This window comes from Mustela lutreola, chromosome 7 (assembly GCF_030435805.1).
Source record: "Mustela lutreola isolate mMusLut2 chromosome 7, mMusLut2.pri, whole genome shotgun sequence".
Lineage (NCBI taxonomy): Eukaryota > Metazoa > Chordata > Mammalia > Carnivora > Mustelidae > Mustela > Mustela lutreola.
The window spans coordinates 51405988-51428586 of NC_081296.1; the positions used below are offsets into that span (position 1 = coordinate 51405988).

The 22599-nt window shown below is 39.7% G+C and overlaps 1 protein-coding gene across 13 annotated transcripts in view; it reads right to left on the minus strand.

Annotated features, from left to right (window-relative positions):
* CSNK1G1 (casein kinase 1 gamma 1) overlaps window positions 1-22599 on the minus strand; it is a 198186-nt gene that overhangs the window by 161293 nt on the left and 14294 nt on the right. Inside the window, exon 2 of one of the 13 annotated variants that reach the window (XM_059180770.1) lies at window positions 7618-7734. The exons of the other annotated variants lie outside the window; for them this stretch is intronic. The gene's annotated coding sequence lies outside the window, so the exon portion shown is untranslated. The remainder of the gene's footprint in view (window positions 1-7617; window positions 7735-22599) is intronic. 13 annotated transcript variants of the gene reach the window in all.

Here is a 22599-nt window from a genome sequence, read left to right on the forward strand (position 1 = left end):
GTCAAATGCTTAACTGACTGAGCCACCCACGTACCTCTCACATAAATTATTTTAAAACATGAATCAAACCAAATACCTAGTCCATATTCTCAAAATAGTGACAAGATATTGAGATAATGCTAAGAAAAAAAATTTAAGTAGGAAAACAATAAATAGTACAGCATATTGTTAACAAGAGAACTAAAGGGGTACCTCGGTGGCTCAGTCGGTTAAGCATCTGCCTTCCAGTCAGGTCATGATACCAGAGTGACAGAGCCCCACCTTAGGATCCCTGCTCAGCAGGGAATTTGCTTCTCCCTCCTCCTCTGCCTCTTCCCCTGCTTGTGCTCATTCTCTGTCTCTCAAATAAATAAAAATCTTTAAACAAACAAGGGAACTGAATATATATATACACATGCTAGCATATATAAAGAAAAAGAATTTATAGGAATACACACCAAACTGCCCAATTTCTATCCAGATTAAAATCACCCTTAGAAAGCACATATACTATGTTAAAAGAATACCTCTGTAAACAACTTACAGTAACAGAAAGTCTTATTAATACTGTTTAAATTAAAAACATTTGCAAAAAACATACATACACACACATTAACCCAAGAGATTAATGACACTGTCACCACAAAACCAAGTAGTTACTAATTAGAGGTACACATTATGTCAAAGTTAACAATATTTTATCTGTTATACTTTATTATGATACTACAATTCAATTACACTGGATGCAGAATATTCTAAAACTAGCAATCATATGTATGCTAATGTTATACATATTGTAGTCCTCCAAAAATTACTTTAAGTTGCAGAGTGACCTGCTTCCAGTAGAGGTCTTTGATCATTTAAAGACTAAAACTTTCGGGGCACCTGGGTGGCTCAGTGGGTTAAGCCACTGTCTTCGGCTCGGGTCATGATCCCAGGCTCTTGGGATCGGGCCCTGCATCAGGCTCCCTGCTCAGTGGAGAGCCTGCTTCTCCCTCTGCCTGCTGCTCCCTGCTTGAGCTTTCTCTGCCTCTCTCTTTCAAATGAATAAATAAAATCTTTAAAACAAACAAACAAACTAAAACTTTCAGGCACAGCATACATTTACTTCCTCTTGGGCACACAAGAAACTATTCTCCAGTCACAGATTTGAACTATCTGGTCACTCTACTCAAAGACAAAATTAAATCCTCTCAACCCTGTAACTGGAAGTCCTGGACACAGGATTGTATAACAATGTAGAGAATAAATACTATTTTTAATATAAAGGATCAACTGGACTCAATGTTCAGCTCCCCCCAAATATAAAAATACTTGATGGTTCTGAATAACCAACTCAATACCTTAAAATATTTTAGTACCAAAAACAAATTAATTCAAGTAAACCAAAGGCACACATAACGTGGAAGAACATGTCATATACAGAAACTGAAGATAAGAATTGAACCAAAGGCTAAAAATTCTGAATTCTAATCATATATAAGTCAGTGACCCAAGTTAATACTTCTAAACCTTCTCAACCATAAATTGAGATTTATTCAAAAGTAAATTATAAAATGTTGGGAAAAAAAGAATTAAAACTTAAATTTTTTAACCAAAGAAAAAGAATTCATTGTCCTAACCTGCTCCACATTAACGGCCCTGATCAGTACTGGTACGATTGGCAACTTAGAAAAATTAAAAATATGATTAGTAACTGGACTGTGGTATTTTAATACTAAGGATGTAAACCTTAGTTTAATCATGGCTGAGTGCATAAAGAGGTTTATGCTGTCAGTACTGTCCTAACAAGGATACACCACAGCCTTACCTACAAAATGCTTGAAAATGTGCAATTTTAGAAAAAGATTAATGCTTAAGTATTTATATAATAGAAATGTTATTTAGCATTTATCATACATTAATTAAAATATGTTAAGTCATAACATTTAATTTATATTAAATAAATACAGCAGAAATGTAGATATACTTCATGAAATACAATTTATGTTGAATCATTCTCAAATATTTCTACAGTAATTACTGAGCTCTTATTTTAACCATATTATTCCTTACTTCATTCAAGATGATTATCTTGGTGGGATGCCTGAGTGGCTCCATTGGTAAAGCAACTGCCTTTGGGTCTAGTCATGACCCAAGGGTCCCTAGGATCAAGTCCCATATTTCTCCCTCTCCCGCCCCTCCCCATTTGTGGTCAAGCTCTCCCTGACAAATAAATAAAATGATAACAAAACAAAACAAAAAAACCAGGGGTGCTTGGGTGGCTCAGGCATTAAGCGTCTGCCTGCCTTCAGGTGAGGTCCTCATCCCAGGGTCCTGGGATTGCCCCACATTGGGCTCTCTGCTCCACGGGAACCCTGCTTTTCCCCCTCCCTCTCCCAATCCTCCTGCTTGTGTTCCCTCTCTCACTGCTGCTCTTGCTGTCAAATAAATAAATAAAATCTTTTAAAAATATATAAAAATAATCATCTTGGTTACATGCTCATTTTTCAGATCTTAGTATTTTCATCTTTTATTATCTGAAAAAGCAGTATTATGACAGTCTTCATTTTGTAAGTTATATTGAAAACGCTTAATAGAGGCGCCTGGGTGGCTCAGTGGTTTAAAACCTCTGCCTTTGGCTTGGGTCATGATCCCAGGGTCCTGGGATCAAGTCCTGCATTGGGCTCTCTGCTCAGCGGGGAGCCTGCTTCCCTTCCTCTCTCTCTGCCTGCCTCTCTGTCTACTTGTGATCTCTGTATGTCAAATAAACAAATAAAATCTTTTAAAAAACTGCTTAATTAAAAGCAACAATTCAGGGCACCTGGGTGGCCCAGTAGGTTAAAGCCTCTGCCTTCAGCTAGGGTCATGATCTCAGGGTCCTGTGATAAAGCCCCGCATGGGGCCCTCTGCTCAGCGAGGAGCCTGCTTCCCCACCCCCCCCGCCTGCCTCTCTACCTACTTGTTGATCTTTCTCTCTGTCAAATAAATAAAATCTTAAAAAAAAAAAAAAAAAAAAGAGGCAGGGCGCCTGGGTGGCTCAATGCATTAAAGCCTCTGCCTTCGGCTCAGGTCATGGTCTCAGGGTCCTGGGATCCAGCCCCGCATCAGGCTTCTCTGCTCAGCTGGGAGCCTGCTTCTTCCTCTCTCTCTGCCTGCCTCTCTGCTTATCTGTAATCTCTGTCTGTCAAATAAATAAATAAATAAAATCTTTTTTAAAAAAAGCAAAAATTCAGGTATCTATTCACTTGAAAAGTTTTGTATCCATTCTCTCGGTATTTTCACATCTACCTTTAAAACCGTCAACTTTTTTTTTTTTTAAGATTTTATTTATTTATTTGACAGACAGAGATCACAAGTAGGCAAAGAGGCAGGGCAGGTGGAGGAAGCAGGCTCCCTGCTGAGCAGAGAGCCTGATGCAGGGCTCGATCCCAGGACCCTGGGATCATGACCTGAGCCAAAGGCAGAGGCTCTAACCCACTGAGCCACCCAGGTGCCTCAAATCCTTCAACTTTTTACTAAATGTTTTTAAAGATCTTCTGCACTAATTCTATCATCTCATCATCTCTAGGTCTATTTCTATTGACTGGTTTTTCTTCTGGTTATACTTTCCTACTTATTTGCATAACTAAATAACACAAAATTCAGAATAGTGTTTCCTAGAAGGTCAGAAAAAGAAAGGGGCACGTAAGAGTCTTCTTAGGTACTGGTAATGTCCTATTTCTTTATTTGAGTGATGCGTATGCAGTGTTCACTTCTAGTCATTAAACTATACATGACCCTTTATGCAGTAAACCCTTTATGTACTCCTTGAAAAAATGTTATAAAAATTAAGTAGGATGCTCTGCAGAGATTCAGTAGGAAAACTAAAAACCGAAGGGAGCGGAGGGAGAACATCATCAAAAATAGCAGAGTAGGGAACTCTCTGGGACCCATCCCTCCACAAAAACAAGCAACAAATAACCTAGTAAAAACTGTCAGAATCAACTTTTGCAGAACCTTGAATGTAACCCCAAAACTCACAACAACCAAAAGAAGATTAGCAAAGAAAGAACCCATGACATTGCAATAAAAGAGTGTTATAGGGGATGCTCTGAGTGGCCAGATTGGATAGGTGTCTGCCTTCAGCTAAGGTTATGATCCAGCATCCTTGGATGGAGTCCTGCATCAAGACCTGCATCGGGAGTGGGGGCGGGGGTTGGGGAGGGCAGTTCCTGTTCAGGAGGAGTCTGCTTCTCCTTCTCTCTCAGTCCTTCCCCCACCTACTCACACGCAACACTCTCTCTCTCTCAAAAAATAAATAAAAAATATATTTTTAAACAGTGTTACAATTAAAAAGATTATCCACCATGACCAGGTGGGATTCATCCCTGGGTTACAAGGATGGTTCAACATTTGTAAATCAGTCAATGTAATAGAATAAATCAATAAGAGAATAGAGAAGAACCACATGGTCCTCTCAATTGATGCAGAAAAAGTATTTGACAAAATCCAGCATCTGTTCCTGATTAAAATGCTTCAAAGTATAAGGGTAGAGGGAACATTCTTGAACTTCATAAAATCTATCTATGAAAGACACACAGCAAATATCATCCTCAATGGGAAAAAGAGCACAGCCTTCCCATTGAGATCAGGAACACGACAAGGATGCCCACTCTCACCACTCTTATTCAACATAGTATTAGAAGTCCCAGCAACAGCAATCAGACAACAAAGAGAAATAAAAGGTATCCAAATTGGCAATGAAGAAGTCAAACTCTCTCTCTTCGCAAATGACATGATTCTTTATATGGAAAACCTAAAAAGATTCCACCCCCAAACTACTAGAATTCATACAGCAATTCAGTAACGTGGCAGGATACAAAGTCAATGTACAGACATCAGTGGCTTTCTTTCTTTCTTTTTTTAAAATTTATTTGACAGACAGAGATCACAAGTAGGCAGAGAGGAAGGCAGAGAGAGAGAGAGGAGGAAGCAGGCTCCCTGCCGAGCAGAGAGCCCAATGTGGGGCTCGATCCCAGGACCCCGGGATCATGACCTGAGCTGAAGGCAGAGGCTTTAATCCACTGAGCCACCCAGGCGCCCCCATCAGTGGCTTTCTTATACACTAACAATGAAAATACAGAAAGGGAAATTAGAGAATCGATTCCATTTACTATAGCACCAAGAACCGTAAGATACCTGGGAATAAACCTAACCAAAGAGGTAAAGGATCTGTACTCGAGGAACTACAGAACACTCATGAAAGAAACTGAAGAAGACACAAAAAGATGGAAGACCATCCCATGCTCTTGGATCAGAAGAATAAACATTGTTAAAATGTCTATACTGCCTAGAGCAATCTATACTTTTAATGCCATTCCGATCAAAATTCCACCGGTATTTTTCAAAGAGCTGGAGCAAATAATCCTAAAATTTGTATGGAATCAGAAGAGGGACACCTGGGTGGCTCAGCTGGTTAAGCAGCTGCCTTCGGCTCAGGTCATGATCCCAGCGTCCTGGGATCGAGTCCCACATCGGGCTCCTTGCTCGGCAGGGAGCCTGCTCCCTCTGCCTCTGCCTGCCATTCTGTCTGCCTGTGCTTGCTCTCTGCCCCCCTCTCTCTCTGATAAATAAATAAAATCTTTAAAAAAATAAATAAATAATAATAATAAAAAAAAGAAGAGACCCTGAATTGCTAAGGAAATGTTGAAAAACAAAAATAAAACTGGCAGCATCACGTTATCTGATTTCAAGCTTTACTACATAGCTGTGATCACCAAGACAGCATGGTATTGGCATAAAAAAAAAAAAAAAAAACAAAACACATAGACCAGTGGAACAGAGTAGAGAGCCCAGATATGGACTCTCAACTCTACGGTCAAATAATCTTCAACAAAGCAGGAAAAAATATACAGTGGAAAAAAGACCATCTCTTCAATAAATAGTGCTGGGAAAATTGGACAGCTATATGTAGAAGAATGAAACTCGACCATTCTCTTACACCATACACAAAGATAAACTCGAAATGGATAAAAGACCTCAATGTGGGACACGAATCCATCAGAATCCTACAGGAGAACATAGGCAGTAACCTCTCGATATCAGCCACAGCAACTTCTTTCAAGATATGTCTCCAAAAGCAAAGGAAACAAAAGCGAAAATGAACTTTTGGGACTTCATCAAGATCAAAAGCTTCTGCACAGCAAAGGAAACAGTCAACAAAACAAAGAGGCAACCCACGGAATGGGAGAAGATATTTGCAAATGACAGTACAGACAGAAGGTTGATATCCAGGATCTATAAAGAACTTCTCAAACTCAACACGCACAAAACAGATAATCATATCAAAAAATGGGCAGAAGATATGAACAGACACTTCTCCAATGAAGACATACAAACGGCTATCAGACACATGAAAAAATGTTCATCATCACTAGCCATCAGGGAGATTCAAATTAAAACCACATTGAGAGGGGTGCCTGGGTGGTTCAGTGGGTTAAAGCCTCTGCCTTCGGCTCAGGTCATGGTCTCAGGGTCCTGGGATCCAGCCCCGCATAGGGCTCTCTGCTCAGCGGGGAGCCTGCTTCCTCCTCTCTCTGCCTGCCTCTCTGCCTACTTGTGATCTCTGTCAAATAAATAAATAAAATCTTAAAAAAAAAAAAAAAAAACCACATTGAGATTCCACCTTACACCAGTTAGAATGGCTAAAATTAGCAAGACAGGAAACAACATGTGTTGGAGAGGATGTCGAGAAAGGGGAACCCTCTTACACTGTTGGTGGGAATGGAAGTTGGTGCAGTCACTTTGGAGAAACGTGTGGAGCTTCCTCAAGAAATTAAAAATAGAGATTCCCTATGACCCTGCAATTGCGCTACTAGGTATTTACCCCAAAGATACAGATGTAGTGAAAAGAAGGGCCATCTTGGGGCGCCTGGGTGGCTTAGTGGGTTAAAGCCTCTGCCTTTGGCTCAGGTCATGATCCCAGGGTTCTGGGATCGAGCCCTGCATTGGGCTCTCTGCTTAGCAGGGAGCCTGCTTACTCCTCTCTCTCTCTGCCTGCCTCTCTGCCTACTTATGATCTGTCTGCCAAATAAATAAATAAAATCTTTAAAAAAAAAAAATAAAGGGCTATCTGTGGCCCATGTACACTATGGAGTATTATGCCTCCATCAGAAAGGATGAATACCCAACTTCTGCAGCAACATGGACGGGACTGGAAGAGATTATGCTGAGTGAAATAAGTCAAGCAGAGAGAGTCAAGTATTATATGGTTTCACTTATTTGTGGAGCATAACAAATAACATGGAGGATATAGGGAGAAGGAGAGAAGGGAGCTGAGGGAAATTGGAAGGGGAAGTGAACCATGAGAGACTATGGACTCTGAAAAACAATCTGAGGGTTTTGAAGGGGGTGGGGGAGGTTGGGGCAGCCAGGTGGTGGGTATTAAGGAGGGCAAGTATTGCATGGAACACTGGGTGTGGTGCAAAAACAATGAATTCTGTTATGCGGAAAAGAACTAAAATAAATAAATAAATAAATAAATAAATAAATAAATAAAATGTTACAGGGTTTTATATCACCTGCCTATCATCCCCTACTCTCTAGTTCAGCAGGGGCAGTGAGCATGGCAGCTGCACTGTTGGTACAGGCTGATAGTACCAAGGGAGCAATACAAACCTTAGTCTCCAAGAACTGTGACTGAATGTTAGGACCTGACTGGCAGCTTCCTGGAGGACTGGCACAAGGACTCTGCCTTTGTTCTGCCTGACTTGGAGCACTTCCAGGGCAAGCAGCCTGGGTAAAAGAAAACAGGGAAGGGAGAGACTGAAAAAGGAGGTAGGTAGGGAGAAATGAGCTTTGTAAGCTCTCAGACATAAAAAGGATTCAAAAAGGATACATATATGCCCAAGTCTGGATATATGCATAGAAAGAAGACCCTAAGTTGGGGTGCCTAGATGGCTCAGTCATTAAGCGTCTGCCTTCAGCTCAGGTCATGACCCCAGGGTCCTGGGATGGAGCCCTATGTCAGCTTCCTGGTCATCAGGAGGCCTGCTTCTTCCTCTCCCACTCCCCCTGCTTATATTCCCCCTCTCTCTCTGTCAAATTAATAAATAAAATCTTTAAAAAAAAAAAAAAGACCCTAAAATTTTCACCCCTACCTCACCGCCAGGCTCCACACAAATGGGTAGTGAAGGATAAGGCAGGGTTTTAAGTAGCCTGGCTTAGTGTTGAAGGAATATTCAAACACAGAACCATTTAGTCAAAACTGAAAGAGTATTATTTCCTGTTTTGGGCTACAGGTATTCAAGGAAATATAGTCAAAATGCTAGTTGAATACTAAGATAATGAAACATAGATTCCAAGGATCACACATGACTAAGAATATATACTTTACAAAAATAGTTTAGAAAAGACCCAAAACAAAAAACAAACAGTAACAACCCACAATGAGCAGTGACAAGGAAGATATCTGATGTCTAGAGGTACTCCACAATAATATTCAAAATGTATAGTTCTCAACAAAAAAATTATGAGGCATGCAAAGAAAAACCAATCTGGCTCATTTACAGGAATAAAGAAATTAATACAGAAAATGTCCCTGATGGGGCCCCTAGGAGGTTCAGTGGGTTAAGCCTCTGCCTTACGCTCAGGTCATGATCTCAGGGTCATGGGATCAAGTCCCACATCGGGCTCTCTGCTCAGCAGGGAGCCTGCTTCCCCCACTTCTCTCCCTGCCTCTCTGCCTACTTGTGGTCTCGCTCTCTGTCAAATAAATAAATAAAATGTTTTTTAAAAGAAAGAAAGATAATGTCCCTGAGGAAACCCAGGCAAAGGAAACCAGAAAGAACGAAAGGAAAACAAGAAAAAAGTATCTCACCAAGAAGAAACATCAGGAAAGAAATGTAAATTATTTTTTAAAAAAATCAAATTGAGGGGGAGGGTAAAAAGAAAATCAAATTGAAATTAAGGACCTCAAAGTATAGTAACTGAGGTACACCTGGGTGGCTCAGTCAGTTAGGTGTCTGCCTTTGGCTCAGGTCATAATCCACGGGTTCTGGGGATCAAGCCCCACATGGAATCCCTTCTTGTCAGGAAGTCTACTTCTCCCTCTCCCTCTGTCTGCTACTCTGCCTACTTGTGCTCTCTACCTCTCTGTCAAATAAATAAATAAAATCTTATATAAAAAAAGAAATCATGGAGGCCATAAAGCAGTGCGATAACTTATTTTCAAGTGTTGAAAGTAACAGTTAACCAAAAAATCTATATCCAGCAAAACTTTTCTTCAAAAATGAAAAAAAATTAAAGATGCTCCCAGAAAAACAAAAGGTAAAGCTTTCATCACAAGAACTACTCTAGGGGCGCCTGGGTGGCTCAGTCATTAAACATCTGCCTCCAACTCAGGTCATGATCCCAGGGTCCTGGGATCAGCCTGCATTGGGCTCCCTGCTCAGCCGGAGGCCTGCTTTTTCCTCTCCCACTCCCCCTGCTTGTGTTCCCTCTCTTGCTATCTGTCTCTCTGTCAAATAAATAAATAAAATCTTGAAAATAACAACAACAAAAAAACCCCCAACAACAAAAAAGAAGAGCCACTTTACAAGAAATTTAATAGAGGGTTCTTTGGGCCAAAATGAAAGGATACTCGATAGTACCTTTAAAATCATATAAAGAAATAAAGAATAAGAGAAAGCTATATAAATATATATACAAACCAGTATTATTGCATCAAAGGTTTTTAAAAGATTTTATGTATTTGACAGAGACAGAGAGAGAGAGAGACAGCACATGCACACAAACAGGCAGAGCAGCAGGCAGAGGGAGAAGGAGAAGCAGACTTCTCACTGAGCAGGAAGCCCAATGTGGGACTTGCTCCCAGGACCCTAGGATCATGACCTGAGCTGAAGGCAGCCGCTTAATCTACTGAGCCACCCAGGTGCCCAGCATCAGTGGTTTTTAACTCTGTTTTGGCTTCAATGATTTGAAAGAAAAATGCCTAAACTAATAATATGCATTTGTAACTAAACACCTCTTTAACAGGAACACATGTATAAAGACAACACAATGTATAAGGTGTAATTCTAACAATAACAAAATGGGGAGGGAGCAGAGCTATACAGGAGCAATGGGTCTGTATACCTGCTGCAACTAAGTTGATATTCAAGTTCAAACTTGACTGTCCTAAGATTGAGATGTTAACTGTAATCCCCAGAGTAATATTAAGGAAAACCTTTACAAAAAAGAGGAGAACAAAGCAGTACAAAACTAACTGGAAATGAAGGCAATGATAAAGGATCTGAGAAACAATAAATATATATATAAAACAGAAAACAAATAGCTAAATAGCAGAAACGAGTCCTAAATACCAGAAACAACTCCTTCCTTTTCAGTTACTTTAAATGTAAATAGGTTAAATTCTCCCATTAAAAGGTAGAGACTGGGGTGCCTGGGTGGCTCAGTGGGTTAAAGCCTCTGCCTTCGGCTTGGGTCATGATCCCAGGGTCCTGCGTTCGAGCCCCGAGTCGGGCTCTCTGCTCAGCAGGGAGCCTGCTCCCTCCTCTCTCTCTCTACCTGCCTCTCAGCCTACTTGTGATCTCTGACTGTCAAATAAATAAATAAAATCTTTAAAAAATAATAATAATTAAAATAAAAAAATAAAAGGTAGAGACTGGCATAATGGAGAACAATCCCAACTAAACGTTATTTACACAACCCTCAATTTATATCAAAAGACACAACGGTTAAAAGTAAAAGGATGAAAACAGACCTCACAATTACAAACATGTCTAATAAGAGTCACAAAATATGGGACGCCTGGGTGGCTCAGTTGGTTGGACGACTGCCTTCAGCTCAGGTCATGATTCTGGAGTCCTGGGATCGAGTCCCGCATCAGGCTCCCAGCTCCATGGGGAGTCTGCTTCTCTCTCTGACCTTCTCCTCGTTAATGCTCTCTCAAGTAAATAAATAAAATCTTTAAAAAATAAAAAAATAAAAAAATAAAGAGTCACAAAATATAGGAAGCAAAAACTGACAGAACTGAAGGGAGATACTGACAATTCTACCATAACAATTAGAGACTTTCACACTCCACTTTCAACAATGGATAGAACAATCAGAGAGAAGATAAATAAGGATATAGAGTATTTGCACAATACTATGAACTATAGCCCTCATAGACATATATAGACACTCCACTCAACAAAGCAGAATACATATTTTTCTCCAGTGTACATGGAACATTCTCCAGGAGAGATAATACATTATAACACAAAACAATTCTCAATAAATTTTAAAAGACTGAAAGCATACAAAGTATCATTTATGATAACAGAATGACACTGGTATCAATTAACAGAAGAAAAATTGGAAAATCCATAAACAGTAAAAACTTAACAACATAATCTTAAACAAGAAATGGTTCAGAGATCACCCAAAAAAAAGGAAAAAAAAAGAAAATTACAAGAAAAATTAGAAAATAACCTGAGACAAATTAAAACAAAAACACAACATACTGAAACTTATGACATATAGTGAAAGCACTGTGAAGAGGTCAATTTTTACATAAAAATGCTACATTAAACAAGATCCCGAATTGATACTCTGAAGTTTACACCTAAAAGAACTAGAAAAAGAATAAGTTAAATCCAAAGCTAACAAAAGAAAAGACATAATAAAGATTCAAGTGGAGGTAAAAAAGAAAATAAACAACAGAATCAAACAAAACCAAAAGCTATTTCTTTGAAAAGATCAACAAAACTGGCAAACTTTTAATCAGACTGACTATCAAAAAAAAGACCCAAAGTACTAACTTCATAGATGAAAGTAGTGACAAGGCTACAGACCTTAAAAACAGAGGGGTTATAAAAGGAAACTACCAGTAATTGCACACCAACAAATCAGATAATGTAAATGAAATGGACATGGTCCTATAAACACACGAAGTAACAAAACTCATTCCAAAAGAAATAGAAATCTGAACAGACCTGCAACAAATAAAGACTAAATCACCAAACTTCCCACCCAGAAAAGTCCAGGACTACATGAATTCACTGATAAATTCTACCAAATATCAAAAAAATAATTAACAATCCTTCTCAAACTCTCCCAAAATCCAGAACAGAATACTTCCTAACTCATTCTGTGAAGCCAGGATTTCCTTGATAACCAAAGCCAGATAAAAACATCCCAAGAAAATTACAGACCAATATAATTGTAAAAATCCTCAATAAAATACTAGTGAAGGTAATCCAACAACGTATTAAGAGGATTACACATTATGACAAACAGCTTTATTCCAGGTGGGTCAACTATAAAAATCAATGAATATAATACACCCATTAACAGAATGAAGGAGAAAAACCATATGATCATCAGTGTTGATGCCAAAAAAAAAAAAAAAAGCAGGGTGCCTGGGTGGCTCAGTCTCTTAAGAGTCCAACCTTTGATTTTGGCTCAGGTCATGGTATCATGGTTGTGAGATTGAGCCCCACATCCAACTCTGTGCTCAGCAGGGAATCTGCTCGAGATTCTCTCTCCCTCTACCCCTCCCTCTGGTTGTGCTCATACTCTCCTCACTCAAATAAATAAATCTTTAAGAAAAATCCATTTGATAAAATTCTATCATGATAAAAACACTCAAACTAGAAATAGAAAAGAAATTCTTCGGGGAGCCTGGGTGGCTCAGTGGGTTAAAGCCTCTGCCTTAAAGGTTCTGCCTTCAGCTCAGGTCCTGTTCCCAGGGTCCTGGGATCAAGCCCTGCACCAGGCTCTCTGCTCAGCAGGGAGCCTGCTTCTCCTTCTCTCTGCCTGCCTCTCTGCCTACTTGTAATCTCTGTCAAATAAATAAATGGAATCTTTTTTTTAAAAGATTTTATTTATTTATTTGACAGAGCAAGATCATAAGTAGGCAGAGAGGCAGGCAGAGAGAGAGAGGAGGAAGCAGGCTCCCTGCCAAGCAGAGAGACCGATGTGGGACTCGATCCCAGGACCCTGAGATCATGACCTGAGCCAAAGGCAGAGGCTTAACTCACTGAGCCACTCAGGCGCCCAATAAATGAAATCTTAAAAAAAAAGAAAAGAAAAGAACTTCAACATAATAAAATGTTTCTATGAAAATTCCCCAGTTGGTATACTGAACAGCAAAAGATGAAAAGCTTTCCCCGAGATAAGGAAGACCAGAATGCTCTCATTTGCCACCCCTATTACACAATGTACTAGAAGTTCTAGCCAGGACAATAAGGCAGGCAGGCAGGCAGGCATATAAACAAACAAACAAACAAACAAATAAATAAATGTTTAAGGGAAAGAAAAAGCCATCCCAAGTTGGCCAGAAGAATAAAATTATCTCTATCCACAGAGGACAGGATCCTATATAAGAAAACCTAAAGAGGGACGCCTGGGTGGCTCAGTTGGTTGGACGAATGCCTTCGGCTCAGGTCATAATCCTGGAGTCCCGGGATCGAGTCCTGCATCGGACTCCCAGCTCCATGGGGAGTCTGCTTCTCTCTCTGACCTCCTCGTTCATGCTCTCTCTCACTGTCTCTTTCTCAAGTGAATAAATAAAATCTTTAAAAAAAAAAAAAAAGAGAAAACCTAAAGAAGGGGCACCTGGGTGGCTCAGCGGGTTAAAGCCTCTGCCTTTGGCTCAGGTCATGATCCCAGGGTCCTGGGATTGAGCCCCACATCAGGCTCTCTGCTCAGCAGGGAGCCTGCTTCCTCTTCTTTCTCTGCCTGCCTCTCTTGTCTACTTGCGATCTCTCTCTGTCAAGTAAATAAAATTAAAAAAAAAAAAAAAAGAAAGAAAACCTAAAGAATATATACACAAAAATTGTTAGCAGTAATAAATTCAGCACAAAAATCAGTTGTATTATTATATACCAAAAATGAATAATTTGAAAATGAAATAAAGAAAACAATTCCAGTTATTATAGCATCAAGAAAATAATATAGTTAGGAATAAATTTATCTAAAAAGGTGTAAGCAGGGGCGCCTGGGTGGCTCAGTGGTTTGGGCTGCTGACTTCGGCTCAGGTCATGATCTCAGGGTCCTGGGATCGAGCCCCGCATCGGGCTCCCTGCTCCACAGGAAGCCTGCTTCCCTCTCTCTCTCTCTCTCTCTCTCTGCCTGCCTCTCTGCCTACTTGTGATCTCTGTCTGTCAAATAAATAAATAAAATTTAAAAAAAATAAAATAAAAAAAAATAAAAAGGTGTAAGCATTGTACACTGAAAACTAGAGGAAAAACGCTGAAAGAAAATAAAGAATACCAAAATAAATGGAAAGATATCCTGTTGTCCATAGTTTGGAAAACTTAATATTATTATGATAGTACAGCTCAAAGCAACCTACAGATTCAAAGCAATCCCTGTCAAAATCCCAATGGTTTTTACAGAAATGGAAAATCTGTTCCTAAAATTCATGTACAGATTGCCAGATTCTACTCTGACATGCAGAGATCATGCAATCATGGTTCCTGTTCCTTATAAGAGGAAAAGTGAAGGGGCGCTTGGGTGGCTCAGTAGGTTAAAGCCTCTGCCTTCGGCTCCGGTCATGATCCCAAGGTCCTGGGATCAAGGCCCGCATCGGGCTCTCTGCTCAGTAGGGAGCCTGCTTCCTCCCCTCTCTCTGCCTGCCTCTCTGCCTACTTGTAATTTCTGCCTGTCAAATAAACAAACAAACAAACAAACAAAATCTTTAAAAAAAAAAAAAGTGAAAAACAAAACCTTTTCTTAGATTCACCAGAGAACTGAGGTCACTGGGTAAACCATTGTCCTGAGAACCAGAGAGGAAAAGAGGAAAGGGAGAATCAAAGTTTATTAAAAGCAACAGCCTGGGGCGCCTCGGTGGCTCAGGGGGTTAAAGCCTCTTTCTTGGGCTCAGGTCATGATCCCAGGGTCCTGGGATCGAGCCTTGCATCTGGCTCACTGCTCAGCGGGGAACCTGTTTCCTCCTCTCTCTCTCTACCTGCTCTCTGCCTACTTCTGATCTGTCTGTCAAATAAATAAATAAAATTAAAAAAAAAAAAAAAAAAGCAAAAGCCTAGGACCATAAGCTCATCGCTGGAGACATTATTTCTTCTCACCAACCATACACACAAGGGGAGAATAGGATGAAATATTTAAAGTGGTGAAAGCACAATAGCCAAAATATGGAAAGAGCCCAGATATACACTGACAGATGAATGGGTAAAGAAGAAGTGGTATATATATATATATATGATGGAATATTATGTGGCCATCAAAAAAATGAAATCTTACCATTTGCAACAATGTGGATGGAACTAGAGGGTACTATGCTAAGCGAAATAAGTCAGTCAGAGAAAGACAATTATCATATGATCTCACTGATATGTGGAATTTGAAATATAAGGCAGAGGATCATAGGAAAAGAGAGGAAAAAATGAAATAAGAAGAAACCAGAGAGGGAGACAAACTGTAAGAGACTCTTAATCTCAAGAAACAAACTGAAGGTTACTGGAGTGGGAGGCGGGGTGGGAGGGATGGGGTGGCTGGGTAATGGGCACTGGGGAGGGTATGTGCTGTGGTGAGCACTGTGAATTGTTAAGACTGATGAATCACAGAGCTGTACCCCTGAAAAAAATAATACATTATACACTAATAATTAAAAATGTGAAATTAGGGGCACCTGAATGGCTCAGTGGGTTAAAGCCTCTGCCTTTGGCTCAGGTCATGATCCCCGGGTCCTGGGATGGAGCCCCGCATCAGGCTCTCTGCTCAGCGGTGAACCTGCTTCCTCCTCTCTCTCTGCCTGCCTCTCTGCCTACTTGTGATCTCTGTCTGTCAAATAAATAAATTTTTTAAAAAAACTTTAAGGGGTGCCTGGGTGGCTCAGAGGGTTAAAACCTCTGCCTTCGGCTCAGATCATGATCCCGGAGTCCTGGGATCGAGCCCCGCATCAGGCTCCCTGCTCATCGGGGAGCCTGCTTCCCCTCCTCTCTCTCTGCCTGCCTCTCTTCTTGCTTGTGATCTCTGTCAAGTAAATAAATAAAATCTTAAAAAAAAAAAACTTTAAAAAAGTGAAATTAATTAATTAAATACATAAATAAAAAATAAATGTAAAAAAATCAAGTGATGCAAAAAACCAACCTAGAATTCTCTATCAGTGTAATTATCCTTCAACAGTGGAGGAGAAATAAAAGCTTTCCCAAACAACAATAGAGGGATTTGTCATCAGTAGACCTGCCTTGCAAGAAATATAAAAAAAAGTTCTTCAGAAGGAAGATGACATAGATCAAAACCTTGGATCAACAGAAAGAAGACCATTTGAGAAGGAATAAGTGATGGTAAAATGATTTTTTTTTTCTTTTTCTTAACAGATCTAATACGTAAGTATTGGTCCAAAATAACAATAGCAACAATTTATTTGGTAACTATAGTTTGGATAATTAAGTCACAAAAATGTTATGAGGAAAAAAAAAATGTTATGAGGGGCGCCTGGGTGGCTCAGTGGGTTAAAGCCTCTGCCTTCAGCTCAGGTCATGATCCCAGGGTCCTGGGATCAAGCCCCGCATCGGGCTCTCTGCTCAGCGGGGAGCCTGTTTCCCCGCTCTCTGCCTGTCTCTCTGCCTACTTGTGATCTCTGTCTGTCAAATAAATAAATAAAATCTTTAAAAAAAAAAAAAAATGTTATGAGAAACAGGAACGAGGAAATGGGAATCCTGATTTTAGATACCTGCATGAATCATGAAGCAATCTAGTATTACTTGGATGTGGACTTAGTTATAAATGTATAATGTAAACCACAGGGCAACCACTAAAAACATTTTTTTTAAAGATTTTATTTATTTATTTGACAGAGAGCTATCACAAGTAGGCAGAGAGGCAGGCAGAGAGAGAGAGAGAGGAGGAAGCAGGCTCCCTGCCGAGCAGAGAGCCCGATGCGGGACTCGATCCCAGGACCCTGAGATCATGACCTGAGCCGAAGGCAGCAGCTCAACCCACTGAGCCACCCAGGCGCCCTAAAAACATTTTAAAATTCATACACAGTTGTAAGGGACAACAAACAGCCAAAATACAACCTTGGAAAATCTTGAAAAATAAAATTGGAGAGCTTATACTTTATGATTTTAAAACTACCACAAAGCTTAATAATCAGAACAATGTGGTACTGGCATTAAGATAGATATACAGAGGCACGCTTGGGTGGCTCAGTTGGTTAAGCAGCTGCCTTCGGCTCAGGTCATGATCCCAGCGTCCTGGGATCGAGTCCCACAACAGGCTCCTTGCTCGGCAGGGAGCCTGCTTCTCCCTCTGCCTCTGTCTGCCATTCTGTCTGCCTGTGCTCACTCTCTCTCCCTCTCTCTCTGACAAATACGTAAAATCTTAAAAAAAAAAAAAAAAAAGATAGATATACAGATCAAGAGAATAAGAGTCCAGAAATAAGCCCATACATCTATAAGGAACTGATTTTCAACAAGAACGCCAAGAGCATTCACTGGGGAAAGAAAGGACAAATAATACTGGGACAACTGGATACCCACTTGCAAAAGAATGGAGCTGGCCCTTAACCTCACAATGTACAACTCAAAATAGATCAAAGACCAAACATATAAGAGCTAAAAGTATCACACTCTTAGAAGATACACAGATGACCAAAAAGCACACAAAGTGATGCTCAGCATCACTAATCACTAAGGAAATGCAAACCAAAACCACAAGACACCACTTCATACCTAATAGCAAGGCTATACTAAAAAATAAAAGGGGGAAAAAAAAAAAAGAAAGAAAATAACTGTTGGCCAGGATGTGGAGAAATTAGAATCCTGTGTACTGTTGCTGGGAATGTGAAATGATACATCAGCTGTAAAAACCACGTTTGCTTCCTCAAAAGAGTTAAACACAGAATCACCACATAACCCAGCAGCTCTACTTCTGAGTTTATGTCCAAAGAAGTGAAAGCAGGAATTCAGATATTTGTACAGAGATAAATGTTCAATAGCATTTAGTTGGGGAAAATGAAATAGTCTGGTGATAGCGGTGATGTGTCACAAAACCATGTGAATGTACTTGAAGGCACAGAATTGTACATTTTAAGATGGTTAAAATGGAATATTCTCTATGTACATATGCCACAAATTTTTAATTTAAAAAAAATTTTTTTTTAAGATTAATTTATTTGAGAGAGAGTAAATGAACAAGCAGGGAGGGAGAAAGGGAAATGGAAAGAGAAACCCAAGCAGACTCCAGCCTGAGGATGGAGCCCAATGTGAGGCTTGATCACACAACCCTGAGATCGTAACCTGAGCCTAAACCAAGAGTCAGACATTTAACCAACTGTGCCACCTACGTGCCCCAAGATTTTATTTTTAAGTAACCTCCAGCTAACATGGAGCTTGAACTTACAACCCCAAGATAAGAGTTACATGTTCCACTGACTGAACCAGCTAGGTACCCTGTCAAAACTTTTTTTTTTTAAAAAAAGCAAATAAAGGTTTCCAAAAAAGACATCCAGATGGCCAACAGACACATGTAAAGATGCTCAACATCATTCATCATCAGGGAAATACAAATCAAAACTATGGTGAGATACCTACCACCTCACACCTGACAGAATGGCTAAAATTAACAACACAGAAAATAGGTGTTTGTGAAGATGCAGAAAAAGAATTCTCTTGCATTGTTGGTAGAAATGCAAACTGATGCAGTCACTGTGGACAACAGTACGGACGTTCCTCAAAAAGCTAAAGACAGAACAACCCTATGAGCCAGCAAATGTAATACTAGGTTTTTATCCAAAGGATATAAAAATGTTGATTTGAAGGGACACATGTACCTCAGTGTTCATAGCAGCCATCAACAATAGTCGAATTATGGAAAAAGTCCAAATGTCCATCAACTGATGAAAAGATAAAGAAGACATGGTGTATGTGTGTGTATACACACATACACACACATACACACACACACACACACAGTCCTGGATTTGCATTTCCCTAATAATTAGTGACGTTGAGCATCTTTTGTGCTTTATTGGACATTTGAATATCTTTTTTTGGTGAAATATCTATTCAAGTTCTTTGCCCATTTTTCCTTTTGATAGAAAGTTTTTATAATTGGTCAGGTTTCACATTTTAAGTGTATATATATATGTGCGTATGTGTGTGCGTGTGCGTGCGCGCACAAACACACACGGAATATTACTCAGCCATCAAAAAGAATGAACTCTTGGGGCGCCTGGGTGGCTCAGTGGATTAAGCCGCTGCCTTCGGCTCAGGTCATGATCTCAGTGTCCTGGAATCGAGCCCCGCATCGGGCTCTTTGCTCAGCGGGAGCCTGCTTCTCTCTCTCTCTCTCTGCCTGACTCTCCGCCGACTTGTGATCTCTCTGTCAAATAAATAAATAAAATCTTAAAAAAAAAAAGAATGAACTCTTGCCATTTGCCCATTTTTAACAACATGGATAGAACTAGAATGTATGATGCTGAGTCAAAAAAGTTACTCAAAGACACATACCATATGATTTCACTCTATGTGAATGGGATGAGCACTGGGTATTATATGTAAGTGATGAATCACTAAATTCTACTCCTAAAACCAATACTATACTATGTTAACTAACTTGAATTTAAATTAAAAAAAAAAAAAAAAAGTATGGAAGAAAAGGAACCATGTTAATCTGTGGAATCATGTTAATCACTTGGAAATATGGCACCTTGAGGTGAGCTACATTTAATGGACATACACTTAAAATGTGAAATCTGACCAATTATAAACAAATACAGTGAAAACTTTCTATCAAATTTAAAGAAAAATGGGCAAAGAACTTGAACAGACACTTCACCAACAAAGTATATGCAAATGGCCAATAAAGCACAAGAAAAGATGTTCAACATCACTAGCTATTAGGGAAATGCAAATCAAAATCTCAGGAGTTACTCCTTATACCCTCTAGGGTGGCTGTAATTAAAAAACAAAACAAAACAGGTACAAAATAACAGCTGTTGGTGAGAATGTAGAAAAAATTAAAACCTTTGAACACTGCTGGTGGCTCAGTCAGCTGGGTGTTCAACTCTTGATTTCAGGTTGGGTCATAGTCTCAGGGTCATGGAATCAAGACCCGCCTTGGGTTTCATGATCAGCGGTGAGTCTGATTCAGATTCTCTCTCTCCATTTCCCTCTGCCCCTCATGTACTCATGCATACGAGCTCTCCCTAAATAAATAAAATAAAATCTTAATAAATAAATAAAACGGTGCATTTTACTTAAAAAGTAAAATATAGGGGGCCTGGTTGCCTCAGTCTGTAGAGCATGCAACTCTTGATCTCAGGGTCATGAGTTCAAGTCTCATGCTTGGCATAGAGACTACAAAAATAAATTAGAAATAAACTTAACAAAGAAAAAAAAAGTAAAATATAAAATTACCACATGGCCCAGCAATTCCATTACTAGCTACATACCCAAAAGAACTGAAAACCTGTATCTGAACAAAAACTTATATATGAAGGTTTATAGAAGCACTATTTATAATAATCAAAAGATGAAAACAACCAAAAACACTATGAACTGATAAACACACAAATGTGGTATATCCATACTGTAGAATATTTTTCAGCCTTAAAAATAAAAATGAGAGGGGCGCCTGGGTGGCTCAGTGGGTTAAGCCGCTGCCTTCGGCTCAGGTCATGATCTCAGGGTCCTGGGATCGAGTCCCGCATCGGGCTCTCTGCTCAGCAGGGAGCCTGCTTCCTCCTCTCTCTCTCTCTCTCTGCCTGCCTCTCTGCCTACTTGTAATCTCTGTCAAATAAAATAAATAAAATCTTTTTTAAAAAATAAATAAATAAAAAATAAATTAAAAAAATAATAATAAAAATGAGGAGGGGCGCCTGGTGGCTCAGTGGGTTAAAGCCTCTGCCTTCGGCTCAGGTCATGATCCCAGGGTCCTGGGATCGAACCCTGCATCGGGCTTTCTGCTCAGCAGGGAGCCTGCTTCCTCCTCTCCCTCTGTTTGCCTCTCTGCCAACTTGTGATCTCTGTCTGTCAAATAAATAAATAAAATATTTTAAAAAATTAAAAAAAAATAAAATAAAAATTAAAATGAGGGGCACCTGGGTGGCTCAGTGGGTTAAAGCATCTGCCTTAGGCTCAGGTCATGATCCCGGGGTCCTGGGATGGAGCCCCACATCGGGCTCTCTGCTCAGCAGGGAGCCTGCCTTCCCATCTCTCTTTGCCTGCTTCTCTGCCTACTTGTGATCTCTGTCAAATAAATAAAATCTTAAAAAAAAGAGACTTTGTTTTAAAAATAATAATAATAAATAAAAATGAAGTACTGGTACATACTACAACATGAATGGACCTAGAAAACATCCTAAGTGAAAGTAACAGACACAAAACATCACATGTTATATAAAATATCACATGTTACGTAATTTCACTTATATGATATGATATACCCAGAAAAGATAAATCCAGAGAGACAGAACGACAGATTAGTGTTCTCCAGGGGCTATGGAGAAAGAGGAACAAGGAGGAACTGCTTAATAGATTTGGGGTTTTTCCTTTGGGGATGATGAAATGTTTTGGAACTAGATAAAGGTTATACTTGCAAAATATCATGAACATACCAAATGCCACAAATTATACACTTCAAAATACTTAATTTTATGCCATGTGAATTTTACCTCAGTATGTAAAATAAGAGGGTGCTGGAACTGATAATGTCTTATGAAAACAATTATCCAAACAGGTCATGCTACTCTACTACTTACTACTTCCAAACCAAAACAAAATAACACTGAAATATTTTTCTAAGTTTATTTTTTTTTTTTTTTAGTAATCTCTACACGCAATGTGGGGCTCAAATTCATGACCTCAAGATCAAGAGTCGCATGCTCTTCTGACTGAGCCAGCCAAGAGTTCCAACGTTGAAGTTTTTCTTAAACCTTTTTAAGATTAAATGCTGATTTGAAGGGGTATATGCACCCTAATGTTTATAGCAGCATTATCAACAACAGCCAAATTATGGAGAGAACTCAAATGTCCTTCAACAGATGAATGGATAAAATGGATAAAGAAGATGTGGAGAGATAGAGATAGAGAGAGAGAGCGAGCGCCTGCACGCGTGTGTGTAAATGAAAAATTACTCAGTCAACAAAAAGAATGAAATCTTGCAACTACAACAACATGGATGGAACCACAGTGTATGATGCTAAGCGAAATATGTCAGAGAAAGACAAACACCATGATTTCACCCATATGTGGAATTTAAGAAACAAAACAGATGAACACAGGGGAGGGAAGGAAAAAGACAAACAAAAAGGAAGCCAACCATTAGAGACTAGAGTTCAGAAGACAAACTGAGGGTTGCTGGAGGGGAGGTGGATGGGGGGTAGGGATTAATAAGGGCACTTGTTGGGATGAGCACTGAGTGTTTCACATAGGTGATGAATCACTAAACTCAACTCCTGAACTGAATACTACACTCTATGTTAACCAACTTGAATTTAAAAAACAACAAAAAAAACAAAACAAAACTCCCACACCATTTTAAGATTAAGGTGCTCCTAACAGGGGTGTCTGGGTGGCTCAGTGGGTTAAGCAGCTGCCTTTGACTCAGGTCAGATCTCAGAGTCCTGGGATCAAGCCCTGCATCAGGCTTCCTACTCAGCGGGGAATCTGCTTCTCCTTCTCCCTCTGCCTGTGTGCTCATTCT